At 41.3% G+C, this 15323-nt stretch overlaps 2 long non-coding RNA genes across 2 annotated transcripts; both read left to right on the forward strand.

Moving 5' to 3' along the window:
- Positions 1-6119: 6119 nt before the first annotated feature.
- On the forward strand, positions 6120-9697 carry LOC139830503 (uncharacterized). Its single transcript, XR_011742717.1, has 3 exons — positions 6120-6888; positions 7545-8684; positions 9487-9697. It is a non-coding gene; the product is annotated as an uncharacterized lncRNA (long non-coding RNA).
- A 781-nt stretch (positions 9698-10478) lies between these two features.
- Positions 10479-12033, forward strand: LOC139830880 (uncharacterized). The gene is made up of 2 exons (XR_011744390.1): positions 10479-11247; positions 11905-12033. It is a non-coding gene; the product is annotated as an uncharacterized lncRNA (long non-coding RNA).
- The last annotated feature ends 3290 nt before the right edge of the window (positions 12034-15323 follow it).

A 15323-nucleotide genomic window follows, 5' to 3' on the forward strand; every position in this document is an offset into this window, starting at 1 on the left:
TCACCGCTGGATGTGTGTCTTTGTGAGGCATGCAGCTATCCCTGTGAGCTGCCTGTGTGCTTCACAGGTTGGGACTTGGTCCTTTGGCTTGACACCCCGGCAGTGTTTGAGTTATCCTCTCAATTTGATCATATTTGCTAACCTGCCAAGTGGTTTTACCACTTGGCATAATCCCTATTTTCTTGTCTTTGTTGTCTTACTATGCAGGTTTAAGGAAATGATCAAGAAGTTCAATCAAGTGATGTCCAAGAAAATCATGAAGATTTTCTTATCTAGTTTAGCCATTTACAATATCTTTGTAATTTTTATTTTCTATTTTCAATTCTTGTAATGTGTTGTATTGTTCTTTTATTTCACTTATGAATATTGTAATGACATTGTAATGTGTGTGATGATCAATAAAGCTCAAAGTTTCCTTAATGAGCTTTACTAAATAAATGTAATGTTTATATTCTTGATTATTAATATTTGTTTAATGAATTTCCTCAATTTTGAATTATGAGATATTCATATGCTGTTTAAATTTGAAATTCAAATTCAACCTTGGTTTGAATTCAACCATGTCATATCATTTGGAATTCAATCAAGTAAACCCTCCTCTCTCATCTTAAAACCCTAAACTAGTGAAGTAAGAAACAAGTTTATCGCACTCTCGAAACCCTAACCCTGTAAGGTGTCGAGAGAGAAACTTGTCCCCCTTCGATGCAGTTTTTGTTTAAAAGCGCGAAATTTCCCCAGAATTTACTATGCAATGCACATCCCTTTCTAAAATCTACCCCTCGATCGTCTCTAAACCTGGGACATTACAGTAAGCTATCCACAATCCACACCATAGTTGAGTTGTGATTGTTTTCCTATCCAGAAAAAGCCATAAAAAGTTAGGGTTAGGGTTTGCCATAGCCTTAGATTGCACTAATTTCGAGTTTTAGTTGCTTTTCGTAGTTGTTTTTGCGTATCTTTTTCTTCCATCTAGTATTGTTAGGGTTTGTGTTTCCGCTATCATCTAGTTTTCAGTTTTGTTTCTCCGAGTCCACATAGCATACAGTGTGCTTGTTCCCAACCATAGACACAGCCTTTCGATATACGTGACTAGGAACTTTCCCAAAAGAGACTAGTTTTACCGCTCGACAAGTAGATCGTTAGGTTTTCGGTGCTTTGCAATTTCTGTTGGCCTTATTACAAGGAGAAGAGTCGTAAAATCAAAAAGAAAAAAGTGATTCAAAAAAAGAGAAAAATAGTGAAAAAAAGTGAAGTGCTAGTAAGATCAAGTGAAGGCCTAGTTTACTTTTCTGCACCCATAGTTGAGCAATCTTGTGCCTGTTTCGTTGAGCTTTGCTAGTGTCTCTCAAGTGCATTGAAACCTTTTCGTTCATATAGTTGCATTGCCACATTTATCGCCTTGTGTGAGTATCTTTGGTTATCTACGGTCAGCGCTAGAGCTTGTTATTGGTGCAAATAGGTAGCCTACCTACAGCCCCACATATATCATGCTTTGTCGCGTGATTTGTTCTTATACCCTTGATATTCACTTCGCTACATCCGTGCACTAGTTGTCATTACAAGTGGTAAGCAACACTAATTCACTTTGGAGCGGTAAGATTTCCTTTTCTTATCAGTTTTGAGTGAGTTGTGGGAGTACCACCATATATATTTGTTTTAGTGCACTAACCTACTAACCATGTCTTCTAGTGATGAGAAAGTTGTTAACCAGAAAAACAAGGATGCCGCTGATGTGATGACATGGAGGGAGTATGAGTGTGATAATCCAAAATTTTGAGTTACTAAATAATTTTGGTTAAATGCTAATTTGCCTGTATATTTTATTTTGCTTTATTAAATATCCATACGTTTGATATCTGCATGTAATCAATATTAGCTAAATGAGTCAGTGGTATATTCTAGCTAGAACCATCGAGTAGTACCACTAGTTGTAATACATGAAGTGAGAAAACGAGTTGGATCTTAATATGCTTGCATGTACTGTGTACCGTTGCTAGTAGTACAAAGTTAGTACAAGTTAATCATGAACTGCAACGTGTAGTAATAGATGGAACGGAACCAGGTCGGCACTGTCTAGTCGGCTGAACAAATGCGTGGACCTCTGCATGTCCAGTGAAAGATGAGTCAGCTCACGCGTGTCAAGTAGAGATAGGAGAGGAAGTTGTAGTACTGCACTCAGCTCAGATATTTCAGCCACATAGACGGCACGGCCTCCTATAAATAGGTGCTGCTGCCTGGACACACTAGCTAGCTACAATGTCCATCGATAGTATATACCAAGCTAGAAAGAAATAGTGAGAGGGAGGTTACGCCGGTGAGAGATAGAAAGCTAGAAATAGAGAGAGTGAGAGATCGGAGCAACGTCCAAGCGCGCGTGTGTATATTTTGGAGGAGGCTAAATAATTAGTGGAAGTGTTGCCAATCTATTGTCGAAGAGAGCTGAAGCGAGATCTTTGTTAATTCATCCTAGAAGATAGCCGATCCATGGATTGATTGCATGTTGTTTGTACTGTTCTGGACTTTCTTTTATTCAGGCAAGCTGCTTTATACCCTTCATGTATTTTTGTAGAATACATATTGTTGTTAAATACATGATATAGTAGTTGGTAGATGGTATCGGAGATATTCGTGGGCTAATTCGCCGGTGTCGTTACGCGGTGATGGATCCGCTGGAACCACTGGTACGAATCGGGCATTAGCGCGAATATCGATAGAAAGTGATCAACATGAGAGATACATGTTTTTATAAGAGCAAACTTGGTGCTACGAAGGTAAACATATTGTACCGGTCACAGTTCAGGTATGGGACTGTCTGTGTTCTCCGCTGGGGACGGCCTCTGTTCGGGAACGTGTCGGTGATGGATCCGTAGGAGCGACCGGCATCAGTAGGTCAGAGTGTCCGGGTCTTAGCGGGTATAAGAACACTGCTTGACTAGCGCAACCTAGTCAAGACTGTCGATGTCGGAGTACCCCTCTGCAGAGTGTAAAAGTGTGAATTTCACCCCTGTAATTCCCGGGTAGGGAAACTTACTTTCATGTGTGGCACCATGCATTTTTAATATGCTTAATACTTTAACCACGTTTTATTTTTCTGAAAAACATTTCTATTTTACATTTTATATGATTGTGCATAATCGGTTTGCTGAGTATGACTTGTCGTACTCACCCCAGCTCCCCAATGTTTTTATCAGAGTTGTGCAGCAGAAGAGTTCGTCGATCGGAGATTAGGCTGGACCAGCGGGTGGGAAGCGAATTAGAGAATCTAGTTGTAATCCTGGTGTAAATGATAATAAAGTTGTAAAAAGATGTATTTGAGCTTCTCGAGATCCACTGTGCTGGTTTTGCCTGCATTTGTAGCCTTGCGCGAGTATAAGCCTCCCGGTTTATAGGCGCGCGGCGGCTGTCCCGTAGCATGACGCATGTTTCTTGTTCAAAACCATGGGTAGTTTTTGCCATAGTTGTTATATAAAATCATGCATCTTAGTGTTAAAAATTGTCAGTTTGTTTTGGAATTTCGGGATGAAATTCTTATAAGGTGGGGAGGATGTGATAACCCGAATTTTTTAGGCTATTAATTAAGTGAGGTGAAAAATGATTAACGTCTAACTATGATTTTTGCTGTCATGATTTCCGAAAATTAGACGTTTTTAATGGCTTGCAATAAATTTAGAGAAGTTAATTTCAGTGGAAAGCTAACTTTCTTTTGCCTGATCACTAACCAGTAGTACTAGTGCACGTCGATGGAGCAAATTAAAAGTAGCTAACTAGTACTACGTGAGAGAGGAATAGAAGTGCAGCTTTGGCTTGATTTCATGTCGGCAGGGTTCATGCATGGTACTCAATTATGAAAGGAAAACGTGGCTTGGTGTTATAGCTTTGCTGGCAGCATAGGAGTGGCTTGGAAGCCCAAGTCTTCTGCGTGGACTTCAGAATGGAAGCCATCCCGTTATTGACTGACACGTACGTGCACTGGAACTGACGGTTGACTCACGTTGAGAGGCATCAGCTGGATATTTCTCAGTCGGCAGCTCGACAGCTCAAGCGTGGCAAAGCGGTAAGCGGCAAGGTCCCTCAGATATTTTGGTTAGCACCGACGATCAGCCCTATAAATACCTAGCGCTGCTACTCAGTAAGACTCCACACTGTCCACCAACTGACCAACATATACAGAGTAGGAACCATGGGTAGATGTTAGGAAGTTGCAGAACGTACTCAGCAGGAAATGCTGCTGAATCAAAGACGAGAGACGAGCAAGATTGGTACTAGCTGAATGATACTACGTAGATTGGAATCGTGCCGACGTGTTTCCTGATATGGATTTCTTTAGCCAGGCAAGCAGATGCTTTCCTAATTCTTTGATCTTGAGAGTAGTTACTTTGCTACTTCTAGACTGTCTTGTTGATATTCCATTGAGGTGCTAGTACTGCTGCTTGCACCATGTTCTGTTAATCTTAATCTTGCTTGATCCTAATATTGTTAAACATCGATCGTTGGTCCTGTTTGATCATAATGTTGTTGGAGATAGACGGGTAGTCATCTCCAGCTTTCCGAGTTGCATTATTTGCGGGAGCTCATATGGAGCCTTGAGATTGTTGACCTCAAGATAGTGATTTGTATCACTTACCTGCGAATATCCTGATCTTATTGTATTGGTATCACGACGGCAAACATATTGTACCGGTCACAGTTCAGGTATGGGACTGTTTGTGTTCTCCGCTGGGGACGGCCTCTGTAAGGGAACGTGTCGGTGATGGATCCGTAGGAGCGACCGACATCGATGAGTCGGTGTCCGGGTCTTAGCGGGTAAAGGGCACTGCTTGGCTAGCGTCGGTGGAGCTAGTCAAGGCTGTCGATGTCGGAGTACCCCTCTGCAGAGTGTAAAAGTGTGGATATTCACCCCTGTGACTCCCGGGTTGGGAAGCTTGCTGTCATGTGTGATGCCAATATTTTCCTTGTCTATTTATGTTAAGTTCCATTCCTTGGTTGTATCGATCCATGATATCTGGTTCCGACTGACACTTTGTTATTCTCCTTTGATTCCTAATAATTCATTGTCATCTATTCTTCTGTTGTATCTACTTGCTGAGTATGGCCTCATACTCACCCTTGCCACTTCCATTTCTTTTGCAGAATTATGTCTTGTTTGAAGATGACGACGAAGCGTAGGAATAGTACTACGGGAAGGGAAAATAAATAATGTATAACTTGTGTAATAGAAAAGATATCAAATAAAGTGATGTTTTTTGCTTTATAAATATGTGTTCTTATGAGCCTTACATGTCTATAATCGCAAGATTATAGATATGTGGCGTTGTCACGACTAGGCCCGGTTTCGGGGCGTGACGGGAAACTTACTTTCATGTGTGGCACCATGCATTTTTAAATTGCCTAATACCTTAACCACATGTTGTTGTTTTTTAAAAAGTATTTCTATTTTACAATTTATATGATTGTGTATAATCGGTTTGCTGAGTATGACTTGTCGTACTCACCCTAGCTACCCAATATTTTTATCAGAGTTGCGCGTCAGAAGAGTTCGTTGATCGGAGATTAGGCTGGACCAGCGGGTGGGAAGCCGATTAGAGAATCTAGATGTAAATCTTGTGTAATTGTAAAAAAATATTGTATAATATTTTGTAGTTAAGCTTCTCGAGATCCACTGTGCTGGTTTTTGCCTGCATTTTTAGCCTTGCGCGAGTATAAGCCTCTCGGTTTATAGGCGCGCGGAGGCTGTCTCGTCCAGGCCCGGTCTCGGGGCGTGACAGTTAAAGTGGTATCAGAGCTCTAGGTTAGGATACGCGGGGAATAAAGGGTAGATCGTAATTTTTGCGACTAGTTGTTGGTAGAAATGTTTTCTTGCAAGTAAGTTAAATTTGATGGTTGTTGTTTGATTTCTAAAGTTGTTTTGACCAAAGTAACCTTGTCACAGGCATCTTGGAAAAAGAAAATTTGCTGTTATTGTGAATTTATGCTTGATTGATCAAACTGATTGCTTTTATTTTGCTAGTTTCTTAATTTGATTGCATGATAAAATCTGTTGATTGTTTTAAAGAGAAAGGTATGTTTGTTTAGTGATGAATTTCGAGGACGAAATTTTTATAAGGTGGGGAGGATGTGATAATCCAAATTTTTGAGTTACTAAATAATTTTGGTTAAATGCTAATTTGCCTGTATATTTTATTTTGCTTTATTAAATATCCTTACGTTTGATATCTGCATGTAATCAATATTAGCTAAATGAGTCAGTGGTATATTCTAGCTAGAACCATCGAGTAGTACCACTAGTTGTAATACATGAAGTGAGAAAACGAGTTGGATCTTAATATGCTTGCATGTACTGTGTACCGTTGCTAGTAGTACAAAGTTAGTACAAGTTAATCATGAACTGCAACGTGTAGTAATAGATGGAACGGAACCAGGTCGGCACTGTCTAGTCGGCTGAACAAATGCGTGGACCTCTGCATGTCCAGTGAAAGATGAGTCAGCTCACGCGTGTCAAGTAGAGATAGGAGAGGAAGTTGTAGTACTGCACTCAGCTCAGATATTTCAGCCACATAGACGGCACGGCCTCCTATAAATAGGTGCTGCTGCCTGGACACACTAGCTAGCTACAATGTCCATCGATAGTATATACCAAGCTAGAAAGAAATAGTCAGAGGGAGGTTACGCCGGTGAGAGATAGAAAGCTAGAAATAGAGAGAGTGAGAGATCGGAGCAACGTCCAAGCGCGCGTGTGTATATTTTGGAGGAGGCTAAATAATTAGTGGAAGTGTTGCCAATCTATTGTCGAAGAGAGCTGAGCAGATGCTGTTAATTCATCCTAGAAGATAGCCGATCCATGGATTGATTGCATGTTGTTTGTACTGTTCTGGACTTTCTTTTATTCAGGCAAGCTGCTTTATACCCTTCATGTATTTTTGTAGAATACATATTGTTGTTAAATACATGATATAGTAGTTGGTAGATGGTATCGGAGATATTCGTGGGCTAATTCGCCGGTGTCGTTACGCGGTGATGGATCCGCTGGAACCACTGGTACGAATCGGGCATTAGCGCGAATATCGATAGAAAGTGATCAACATGAGAGATACATGTTTTTATAAGAGCAAACTTGGTGCTACGAAGGTAAACATATTGTACCGGTCACAGTTCAGGTATGGGACTGTCTGTGTTCTCCGGCGGGACGGCCTCTGTTCGGGAACGTGTCGGTGATGGATCCGTAGGAGCGACCGGCATTAGTAGGTCAGAGTGTCCGGGTCTTAGCGGGTATAAGAACACTGCTTGACTAGCGCAACCTAGTCAAGACTGTCGATGTCGGAGTACCCCTCTGCAGAGTGTAAAAGTGTGAATTTCACCCCTGTAATTCCCGGGTAGGGAAACTTACTTTCATGTGTGGCACCATGCATTTTTAATATGCTTAATACTTTAACCACGTTTTATTTTTCTGAAAAACATTTCTATTTTACATTTTATATGATTGTGCATAATCGGTTTGCTGAGTATGACTTGTCGTACTCACCCCAGCTCCCCAATGTTTTTATCAGAGTTGTGCAGCAGAAGAGTTCGTCGATCGGAGATTAGGCTGGACCAGCGGGTGGGAAGCGAATTAGAGAATCTAGTTGTAATCCTGGTGTAAATGATAATAAAGTTGTAAAAAGATGTATTTGAGCTTCTCGAGATCCACTGTGCTGGTTTTGCCTGCATTTGTAGCCTTGCGCGAGTATAAGCCTCCCGATTTATAGGCGCGCGGCGGCTATCCCGTAGCATGACGCATGTTTCTTGTTCAAAACCATGGGTAGTTTTTGCCATAGTTGTTATATAAAATCATGCATCTTAGTGTTAAAAATTGTCAGTTTGTTTTGGAATTTCGGGATGAAATTCTTATAAGGTGGGGAGGATGTGATAACCCGAATTTTTTAGGCTATTAATTAAGTGAGGTGAAAAATGATTAACGTCTAACTATGATTTTTGCTGTCATGATTTCCGAAAATTAGACGTTTTTAATGGCTTGCAATAAATTTAGAGAAGTTAATTTCAGTGGAAAGCTAACTTTCTTTTGCCTGATCACTAACCAGTAGTACTAGTGCACGTCGATGGAGCAAATTAAAAGTAGCTAACTAGTACTACGTGAGAGAGGAATAGAAGTGCAGCTTTGGCTTGATTTCATGTCGGCAGGGTTCATGCATGGTACTCAATTATGAAAGGAAAACGTGGCTTGGTGTTATAGCTTTGCTGGCAGCATAGGAGTGGCTTGGAAGCCCAAGTCTTCTGCGTGGACTTCAGAATGGAAGCCATCCCGTTATTGACTGACACGTACGTGCACTGGAACTGACGGTTGACTCACGTTGAGAGGCATCAGCTGGATATTTCTCAGTCGGCAGCTCGACAGCTCAAGCGTGGCAAAGCGGTAAGCGGCAAGGTCCCTCAGATATTTTGGTTAGCACCGACGATCAGCCCTATAAATACCTAGCGCTGCTACTCAGTAAGACTCCACACTGTCCACCAACTGACCAACATATACAGAGTAGGAACCATGGGTAGATGTTAGGAAGTTGCAGAACGTACTCAGCAGGAAATGCTGCTGAATCAAAGACGAGAGACGAGCAAGATTGGTACTAGCTGAATGATACTACGTAGATTGGAATCGTGCCGACGTGTTTCCTGATATGGATTTCTTTAGCCAGGCAAGCAGATGCTTTCCTAATTCTTTGATCTTGAGAGTAGTTACTTTGCTACTTCTAGACTGTCTTGTTGATATTCCATTGAGGTGCTAGTACTGCTGCTTGCACCATGTTCTGTTAATCTTAATCTTGCTTGATCCTAATATTGTTAAACATCGATCGTTGGTCCTGTTTGATCATAATGTTGTTGGAGATAGACGGGTAGTCATCTCCAGCTTTCCGAGTTGCATTATTTGCGGGAGCTCATATGGAGCCTTGAGATTGTTGACCTCAAGATAGTGATTTGTATCACTTACCTGCGAATATCCTGATCTTATTGTATTGGTATCACGACGGCAAACGTATTGTACCGGTCACAGTTCAGGTATGGGACTGTCTGTGTTCTCCGCTGGGGACGGCCTCTGTAAGGGAACGTGTCGGTGATGGATCCGTAGGAGCGACCGACATCAGTAGGTCAGGGTGTCCGGGTCTTAGCGGGTAAAAGGGCACTGCTTGGCTAGCGTCGGTGGAGCTAGTCAAGACTGTCGATGTCGGAGTACCCCTCTGCAGAGTGTAAAAGTGTGGATATTCACCCATGTGACTCCCGGGTTGGGAAGCTTGCTGTCATGTGTGATGCCAATATTTTCCTTGTCTATTTATGTTAAGTTCCATTCCTTGGTTGTATCGATCCATGATATCTGGTTCCGACTGACACTTTGTTATTCTCCTTTGATTCCTAATAATTCATTGTCATCTATTCTTCTGTTGTATCTACTTGCTGAGTATGGCCTCATACTCACCCTTGCCACTTCCATTTCTTTTGCAGAATTATGTCTTGTTTGAAGATGACGACGAAGCGTAGGAATAGTACTACGGGAAGGGAAAATAAATAATGTATAACTTGTGTAATAGAAAAGATATCAAATAAAGTGATGTTTTTTGCTTTATAAATATGTGTTCTTATGAGCCTTACATGTCTATAATCGCAAGATTATAGATATGTGGCGTTGTCACGACTAGGCCCGGTTTCGGGGCGTGACGGGAAACTTACTTTCATGTGTGGCACCATGCATTTTTAAATTGCCTAATACCTTAACCACATGTTGTTGTTTTTTAAAAAGTATTTCTATTTTACAATTTATATGATTGTGTATAATCGGTTTGCTGAGTATGACTTGTCGTACTCACCCTAGCTACCCAATATTTTTATCGAGAGTTGCGCGCTTGAGAAGAGTTCGTTGATCGGAGATTAGGCTGGACCAGCGGGTGGGAAGCCGATTAGAGAATCTAGATGTAAATCTTGTGTAATTGTAAAGAAATATTGTATAATATTTTGTAGTTAAGCTTCTCGAGATCCACTGTGCTGGTTTTTGCCTGCATTTTTAGCCTTGCGCGAGTATAAGCCTCTCGGTTTATAGGCGCGCGGAGGCTGTCTCGTCCAGGCCCGGTCTCGGGGCGTGACAGTTAAAGTGGTATCAGAGCTCTAGGTTAGGATACGCGGGGAATAAAGGGTAGATCGTAATTTTTGCGACTAGTTGTTGGTAGAAATGTTTTCTTGCAAGTAAGTTAAATTTGATGGTTGTTGTTTGATTTCTAAAGTTGTTTTGACCAAAGTAACCTTGTCACAGGCATCTTGGAAAAAGAAAATTTGCTGTTATTGTGAATTTATGCTTGATTGATCAAACTGATTGCTTTTATTTTGCTAGTTTCTTAATTTGATTGCATGATAAAATCTGTTGATTGTTTTAAAGAGAAAGGTATGTTTGTTTAGTGATGAATTTCGAGGACGAAATTTTTATAAGGTGGGGAGGATGTGATAATCCAAATTTTTGAGTTACTAAATAATTTTGGTTAAATGCTAATTTGCCTGTATATTTTATTTTGCTTTATTAAATATCCTTACGTTTGATATCTGCATGTAATCAATATTAGCTAAATGAGTCAGTGGTATATTCTAGCTAGAACCATCGAGTAGTACCACTAGTTGTAATACATGAAGTGAGAAAACGAGTTGGATCTTAATATGCTTGCATGTACTGTGTACCGTTGCTAGTAGTACAAAGTTAGTACAAGTTAATCATGAACTGCAACGTGTAGTAATAGATGGAACGGAACCAGGTCGGCACTGTCTAGTCGGCTGAACAAATGCGTGGACCTCTGCATGTCCAGTGAAAGATGAGTCAGCTCACGCGTGTCAAGTAGAGATAGGAGAGGAAGTTGTAGTACTGCACTCAGCTCAGATATTTCAGCCACATAGACGGCACGGCCTCCTATAAATAGGTGCTGCTGCCTGGACACACTAGCTAGCTACAATGTCCATCGATAGTATATACCAAGCTAGAAAGAAATAGTGAGAGGGAGGTTACGCCGGTGAGAGATAGAAAGCTAGAAATAGAGAGAGTGAGAGATCGGAGCAACGTCCAAGCGCGCGTGTGTATATTTTGGAGGAGGCTAAATAATTAGTGGAAGTGTTGCCAATCTATTGTCGAAGAGAGCTGAGCAGATGCTGTTAATTCATCCTAGAAGATAGCCGATCCATGGATTGATTGCATGTTGTTTGTACTGTTCTGGACTTTCTTTTATTCAGGCAAGCTGCTTTATACCCTTCATGTATTTTTGTAGAATACATATTGTTGTTAAATACATGATATAGTAGTTGGTAGATGGTATCGGAGATATTCGTGGGCTAATTCGCCGGTGTCGTTACGCGGTGATGGATCCGCTGGAGCCACTGGTACGAATCGGGCATTAGCGCGAATATCGATAGAAAGTGATCAACATGAGAGATACATGTTTTTATAAGAGCAAACTTGGTGCTACGAAGGTAAACATATTGTACCGGTCACAGTTCAGGTATGGGACTGTCTGTGTTCTCCGCTAGGGACGGCCTCTGTTCGGGAACGTGTCGGTGATGGATCCGTAGGAGCGACCGGCATCAGTAGGTCAGAATGTCCGGGTCTTAGCGGGTATAAGAACACTGCTTGACTAGCGCAACCTAGTCAAGACTGTCGATGTCGGAGTACCCCTCTGCAGAGTGTAAAAGTGTGAATTTCACCCCTGTGATTCCCGGGTAGGGAAACTTACTTTCATGTGTGGCACCATGCATTTTTAATATGCTTAATACTTTAACCACGTTTTATTTTTCTGAAAAACATTTCTATTTTACATTTTATATGATTGTGCATAATCGGTTTGCTGAGTATGACTTGTCGTACTCACCCCAGCTCCCCAATGTTTTTATCAGAGTTGTGCAGCAGAAGAGTTCGTCGATCGGAGATTAGGCTGGACCAGCGGGTGGGAAGCGAATTAGAGAATCTTGTTGTAATCCTGGTGTAAATGATAATAAAGTTGTAAAAAGATGTATTTGAGCTTCTCGAGATCCACTGTGCTGGTTTTGCCTGCATTTGTAGCCTTGCGCGAGTATAAGCCTCCCGGTTTATAGGCGCGCGGCGGCTGTCCCGTAGCATGACGCATGTTTCTTGTTCAAAACCATGGGTAGTTTTTGCCATAGTTGTTATATAAAATCATGCATCTTAGTGTTAAAAATTGTCAGTTTGTTTTGGAATTTCGGGATGAAATTCTTATAAGGTGGGGAGGATGTGATAACCCGAATTTTTTTAGGCTATTAATTAAGTGAGGTGAAAAATGATTAACGTCTAACTATGATTTTTGCTGTCATGATTTCCGAAAATTAGACGTTTTTAATGGCTTGCAATAAATTTAGAGAAGTTAATTTCAGTGGAAAGCTAACTTTCTTTTGCCTGATCACTAACCAGTAGTACTAGTGCACGTCGATGGAGCAAATTAAAAGTAGCTAACTAGTACTACGTGAGAGAGGAATAGAAGTGCAGCTTTGGCTTGATTTCATGTCGGCAGGGTTCATGCATGGTACTCAATTATGAAAGGAAAACGTGGCTTGGTGTTATAGCTTTGCTGGCAGCATAGGAGTGGCTTGGAAGCCCAAGTCTTCTGCGTGGACTTCAGAATGGAAGCCATCCCGTTATTGACTGACACGTACGTGCACTGGAACTGACGGTTGACTCACGTTGAGAGGCATCAGCTGGATATTTCTCAGTCGGCAGCTCGACAGGTCAAGCGTGGCAAAGCGGTAAGCGGCAAGGTCCCTCAGATATTTTGGTTAGCACCGACGATCAGCCCTATAAATACCTAGCGCTGCTACTCAGTAAGACTCCACACTGTCCACCAACTGACCAACATATACAGAGTAGGAACCATGGGTAGATGTTAGGAAGTTGCAGAACGTACTCAGCAGGAAATGCTGCTGAATCAAAGACGAGAGACGAGCAAGATTGGTACTAGCTGAATGATACTACGTAGATTGGAATCGTGCCGACGTGTTTCCTGATATGGATTTCTTTAGCCAGGCAAGCAGATGCTTTCCTAATTCTTTGATCTTGAGAGTAGTTACTTTGCTACTTCTAGACTGTCTTGTTGATATTCCATTGAGGTGCTAGTACTGCTGCTTGCACCATGTTCTGTTAATCTTAATCTTGCTTGATCCTAATATTGTTAAACATCGATCGTTGGTCCTGTTTGATCATAATGTTGTTGGAGATAGACGGGTAGTCATCTCCAGCTTTCCGAGTTGCATTATTTGCGGGAGCTCATATGGAGCCTTGAGATTGTTGACCTCAAGATAGTGATTTGTATCACTTACCTGCGAATATCCTGATCTTATTGTATTGGTATCACGACGGCAAACGTATTGTACCGGTCACAGTTCAGGTATGGGACTGTCTGTGTTCTCCGCTGGGGACAGCCTCTGTAAGGGAACGTGTCGGTGATGGATCCGTAGGAGCGACCGACATCAGTAGGTCAGGGTGTCCGGGTCTTAGCGGGTAAAAGGGCACTGCTTGGCTAGCGTCGGTGGAGCTAGTCAAGACTGTCGATGTCGGAGTACCCCTCTGCAGAGTGTAAAAGTGTGGATATTCACCCCTGTGACTCCCGGGTTGGGAAGCTTGCTGTCATGTGTGATGCCAATATTTTCCTTGTCTATTTATGTTAAGTTCCATTCCTTGGTTGTATCGATCCATGATATCTGGTTCCGACTGACACTTTGTTATTCTCCTTTGATTCCTAATAATTCATTGTCATCTATTCTTCTGTTGTATCTACTTGCTGAGTATGGCCTCATACTCACCCTTGCCACTTCCATTTCTTTTGCAGAATTATGTCTTGTTTGAAGATGACGACGAAGCGTAGGAATAGTACTACGGGAAGGGAAAATAAATAATGTATAACTTGTGTAATAGAAAAGATATCAAATAAAGTGATGTTTTTTGCTTTATAAATATGTGTTCTTATGAGCCTTACATGTCTATAATCGCAAGATTATAGATATGTGGCGTTGTCACGACTAGGCCCGGTTTCGGGGCGTGACGGGAAACTTACTTTCATGTGTGGCACCATGCATTTTTAAATTGCCTAATACCTTAACCACATGTTGTTGTTTTTTAAAAAGTATTTCTATTTTACAATTTATATGATTGTGTATAATCGGTTTGCTGAGTATGACTTGTCGTACTCACCCTAGCTCCCCAATATTTTTATCAGAGTTGCGCGCCAGAAGAGTTCGTTGATCGGAGATTAGGCTGGACCAGCGGGTGGGAAGCCGATTAGAGAATCTAGATGTAAATCTTGTGTAATTGTAAAGAAATATTGTATAATATTTTGTAGTTAAGCTTCTCGAGATCCACTGTGCTGGTTTTTGCCTGCATTTTTAGCCTTGCGCGAGTATAAGCCTCTCGGTTTATAGGCGCGCGGAGGCTGTCTCGTCCGAGCCCGGTCTCGGGCGTGACAGTTAAAGTGGTATCAGAGCTCTAGGTTAGGATACGCGGGGAATAAAAGGTAGATCGTAATTTTTGCGACTAGTTGTTGGTAGAAATGTTTTCTTGCAAGTAAGTTAAATTTGATGGTTGTTGTTTGATTTCTAAAGTTGTTTTGACCAAAGTAACCTTGTCACAGGCATCTTGGAAAAAGAAAATTTGCTGTTATTGTGAATTTATGCTTGATTGATCAAACTGATTGCTTTTATTTTGCTAGTTTCTTAATTTGATTGCATGATAAAATCTGTTGATTGTTTTAAAGAGAAAGGTATGTTTGTTTAGTGATGAATTTCGAGGACGAAATTTTTATAAGGTGGGGAGGATGTGATAATCCAAATTTTTGAGTTACTAAATAATTTTGGTTAAATGCTAATTTGCCTGTATATTTTATTTTGCTTTATTAAATATCCTTACGTTTGATATCTGCATGTAATCAATATTAGCTAAATGAGTCAGTGGTATATTCTAGCTAGAACCATCGAGTAGTACCACTAGTTGTAATACATGAAGTGAGAAAACGAGTTGGATCTTAATATGCTTGCATGTACTGTGTACCGTTGCTAGTAGTACAAAGTTAGTACAAGTTAATCATGAACTGCAACGTGTAGTAATAGATGGAACGGAACCAGGTCGGCACTGTCTAGTCGGCTGAACAAATGCGTGGACCTCTGCATGTCCAGTGAAAGTTGAGTCAGCTCACGCGTGTCAAGTAGAGATAGGAGAGGAAGTTGTAGTACTGCACGCAGCTCAGATATTTCAGCCACATAGACGGCACGGCCTCCTATAAATAGGTGCTGCTGCCTGGACACACTAGCTA

Source organism: Lolium perenne, chromosome 4, assembly GCF_019359855.2.
Source record: "Lolium perenne isolate Kyuss_39 chromosome 4, Kyuss_2.0, whole genome shotgun sequence".
Lineage (NCBI taxonomy): Eukaryota > Viridiplantae > Streptophyta > Magnoliopsida > Poales > Poaceae > Lolium > Lolium perenne.